Below are 5,000 nucleotides of genomic sequence, written 5' to 3'. Positions count from 1 at the left end.
CTGTTTTATCATCAGAGCAGTGTTATTTTGCCAGGGCCTGCAGAAAATAAAGATCAGCTGAAGACGCTTAGGCTTTGAAAAAATCCATTTGTTGGCTGGGAAGCGCAGGCTTTAGGTTGAAGGGAAATGGTGTTTTTTTGTTTCAGTGAAAGCGACTGGAGACTCGTTGAGTAGCTCTTGGACGGCTGCAGGAATGATGAAATCAAGCGTTGGGTTTTCTCAGACCGGCTGATATAATGGAGGTGAAGTAAAGATGCTGCTCGATCATGGTTCATTCTGCTCGACGTTCAGACACACACAGTTCTCTCTCTCTCTGTGTGTGTGTGTGTGTGTGTGTGTAGTTGTTTACAGATTAGCATCACATCAGATTTAGCATACATTAGCATGTGTGCTAATGAAATGTTGTTCTTTAAATAAGTAGTGATTTACCCTCATACTATAACAGTCTCAGGCCTTATTAACAAAAGAAAACTAACAAACACACAAAAACACAATTACAACTATTAGAAAATCTGGAATCTGAGGGACCAAAAAATCTAAATATTGAGAAAATCATCTTTAAAGTTGTTCAGATGAAGTTCTTAGCAATGCATATTACTAAAAAGTTTTGATATATTTACGATAAGAAATGTACTAAATATCTTCATGGAACATGATCTTTACTTAAAATCCTAATGATTTTTGGCATAAAAGAAAAATGTATAATTTTGACCCATACAATGTATTTTTGGATATTATTACAAATATAATTCAGTGACTTATCCAGGATCACATATAACTTCAGCAACAATTTTAGTAGTATTTTTGGCACTAATGGTGCTCCATACATTCCTGTGTCAAAATGACCTGAACACGAAACCTGTAATGTTTTTGTAATGCTTATATTTAATAATAATAATTATAATAATTGTCAAATAATTGTAAAACAAAAGGTATAGCATTTTTTTAATTAACAAAATTTCATTCCTACAAGTATGAGGGATATGGAAAAATGGCTAAATGGCTAACTTCATCAATAATATTACAGAAAGTATTTTTGGCAGTAATGATGCTCCATACATTCCCGTGTCAAAATGACTAAAACACGAAAACTGTAACACTTTTTTTTAAAATATAATTTACATCTCTTAAAAATAATTGTAAAATAATTGTAAAAAAAAAAAAAGGTCTTGCATTGTTTTTATTTTTGAAAAGTTGTGTTGCCTTACTAAACTTGACCGAATACGTTTTGAAGGTTACAAAGAATAATCTATCCGTTTGTGTTGTGTCCTTCACTTTTATCTGTTTAATCAATCATAACATTCATGTTTTCGGAGACTCCATGAGACTCTCAGAGCATTTAAGTCTTTTGAACTTTCTCCTGAAATATGTTTCTGTTTAAAACGAATTGATATTTGATCAGCTGCTCGTGTCGAGAGTGTGAGAACAGAACAGAACAGGACAGCGCTCTGCTGTGCTTCAGCTGAACTGGAGCTCTGCTGGATCCATCTCTCACAAAAACGAAGGCCTTCACTGACTCCTGCTCTTTCAGTGTGAAGCACTGGTTCATCTGAGCGAGTTCTGCTCTAATGGCTCGTGAATCTCTGTCTCGTCTGTGAAGCTGTGGGTCATTGAGTCACACATGAACACCAGACGATCATCTGTCTGTCTGAGCGCAGGTCTGCTTCACACTAGCCCTCAGAAAACATTTCAGGACAAACATGTCTTTCCTTACTAATCTCACAAATGTATCTCAAGGCTCCTTTAAGACGGTTGTCATCTAACAGGAAGTCACAGTGTGAGTCCAGGAAGGGGGATTAAAGGTCAGTTGTAAAGTCAAGAACATTTGCCGAAATGACTAGATTCCTCTTTTTAATCTCACTCATGCGTGTCCATCCGACCGGCTCAGATCATGCGCCGAAATGATTTCCACTAATCATGTGCCATTATGTAATCATGTTTATTAGCTGATTGAGAGCCACCTGAGGGATGTGGAAAAATAAGACTCAGTGCCTGTGTGTCGTCTGTGGGGAGCTGGAGCGTGGGGCATTCTGGGTAATGTAGGCTGTGTAATATAACGCTCTCATGTGTATTAAGGCCAAATATGAGTCTTGAGAAAACTGACTTTGGATAGCAACAGTTCAGATTTTCCCTCCCCAAATTTAAGACCTCTTAAAATGAAAATCAATCAATAAACACACATCTACACAACTACACATGCATGATGTATTTCTCTTCGTTCCTACTGTGTAATACTCTATTCTCAAACACTAATGCTTACAGCATAAAAAAAGGGTTGAATTTAAATGAATTTTTCAACATTCAGGCATTTTGCTTTTTGTGTGCAATTATTGGATTTTTGGATTTATGTGTAAAGTTTTGAAAATGTAAACAGTAAAAAAAAACTGTAAGATGTTTGTTGTACTGCTAAAGACTTTTATAACCTTAAAGTTGATCAAACTGAATGAAAGCGTTTTTAAGGATCTGCCGAAAGCCAGGTATAAATGAGTTTGACTGATTCTCGCTCGTGTCTGGAGTTGAGCTGCTAATGCTAACGATTGTTAGCCGCTAATGCAGAAAACAGCCTTCAGAAGGTGACTTTCATCCCAGACTGCTGGATTCATAATTACTAATGCAGCTCTGCTGATCCACAGATTATTAGTCTGTGATCACAAACACAACAAACCCAGACAGCAAGACCTTCATGGAAACATGCTGGAGTAACCAAGCAAAGAAATATTGTTGAGAAGCAGAAGCTAATCTCATCCTTGCAGCTCTATTTCACTTCAGTTAAAGCTCTTTATTGGTAGTTTCTGCTTGAGTTAAGTCTTATCTTCATCCTATAGGACATCAGTCCAAATATTGAATGGATAGAGAACGGATTGATTCTGGACAGGTGCAGATTACGGCTTTCCTGAACTTCTGAGAAGGTCCCATAAGATGCTTAACATAAACCCACATGGACTTCAGACGGACACTGTCTTCTGAGAGTCTGTGATGAATGGATGGGAGCGTATCGCAGACGAACAGATGGCAAACGGGACAAAAGCCACCTGGAGAACTTCTCAGAGGAGGAATTGAAGAAAGTTGAGCAAACTTGAGAAACACTTGAGCTGGCGAGTTTAATTTCTGACGTGACAGAAAACGTCCAGTCGGCAGAAAACCATTTACTTTAGTCTTCTGAATTTCTTTTGAAAACACGTCCTGCTCATATTTCACCTCAAACTCAACAGAAAAATAAGAAAAAGACGTTTGAATCATATCATTATTTGAAAGAAAATTAAGCACTTTTTGTTTCCTTTAATGTGATTTCCTGTCATTACCTGGGCTACCATCATTAACAAAAACTGAAACCATTATTATTATTATTATTATTATTATTATTTGTTGTTGTTGTTGTTGCTTGAACTAAAATAATTGTAAAATGAAATTATATGCATGTATATATTTAAGAAAAATATGTTATGTTTTGGAGACTCCATGAGATATTTATATATGATATAAATTATATGAATATAAATATATACATGTAAATATTTTCTAAATATATAATACATATACACAACACACACACATATTATGTAAAAATAATAATATTGGGATGTGATTAATCATTTGACAGCACTAATATATATATATCCTTAATATTTTTTTCAATCTTTTTTTGCACTTTTTTTGTCGAAAAATTTCTAGCAATTTGTGGTTTCAGTTAAAATGTATTACAGTATTAAAAATATATAATATGGATCATAAACTCAAAGTATAATGCATTGCAGTAATGATAAATTAAAGGCAAATGTTTTTAGTTGTCATAAAAAAATATCTTGTATAAAATTGTGACGCTCTTAAAACAGGCGAAACGAATTTACGTATTGTTTGATCTGAGTGAAATACGAGCTGCATCCTGACTTTACTTTATGAGCGCAGTAACAGACTTTAGAGAAACACAAATCTGCTGCGCGTCTGAGAAATGAAAATACTGTTCACTAAAAACCTCAGGAATAATGCTGAAGACAAAAGCGTCGCACAAACAAAAGTTAAGTTTGAGTGAATCCAGAAACCTCCTGGGAAAGAGTGGCAGTGTTCAGCTCTCACTTCTGATACTAATTACACAGTAATCAAGCATTCCTGCAGAGAGAGAGAGAGAGAGAGAGAGAGAGAGAGGGGGGGGGGAGAGAGAGAGAGACAGAGAGAGAGAGAGAGAGGGAGAGAGAGAGAGAGAGAGAGAGAGAGAGAGAGAGAGAGGGTTTGAAAGCCATTAGTCTGAAGAATGTACGATGCTATCGACTCCAAACGCTCACACGCTGATACAGGATTGTTTCCAAATGGAAGTGTGATTCTAGCTTCACTCGGGCTTTGTTTTGTTTTGGACTGTGACGTCCATCTAAAACTCCTCACGGCATTTCACTCTTCTACTACAAACTACACCTGTCAACTTTTGAAGTGAACAGAAACAACACCTGCTCTCGTCTCAGGACTTTGATGAACTTTTGATGAACAGTTGACTCTGTATTTCTGAGTAAACTGAATCGTTCATATTAATAACAATAGCCATACAAATAAGAACAGTATTCATAATAAAAATAGTTTTATTTATATAGCATTAACAGTTCGCATGTGATTTTTTTCAAGCGTGTGGAAATCGCGTGTGCTCGTATGCTCGCGGCTCGTATCATGTGCGAGGAATTACGAGCCGAGCAGAGTGGCTTACGAGCACTTCCCGACCTCCCGATCATTTTTAAACATGTCTAAAAAGTTTATGCGCTATCGGTTTGAATTCATGACATGTGTGCGGTTGATCCATAGACAGCAAAAGAAATGGACACAGCGACCCCATTGGACAAGTGAAGTAAATTGGAAGCACTTCCTGGGGTCGAGCGAACTGCGCAGACTCAAACTGAGATTGATGACGTAGATGTCACGTGAGCAACCTGTATGTCTTCTAATCGCTGTGCCAAGAGAAATCTGAATCACCCCCCGAATCTTGCAGAGAGGGCGAGCGTGAACAGGAGCACATTTTG

Source organism: Carassius auratus, chromosome 14 (assembly GCF_003368295.1).
Source record: "Carassius auratus strain Wakin chromosome 14, ASM336829v1, whole genome shotgun sequence".
NCBI lineage: Eukaryota > Metazoa > Chordata > Actinopteri > Cypriniformes > Cyprinidae > Carassius > Carassius auratus.
This window is presented reverse-complemented; position numbering follows the sequence as displayed.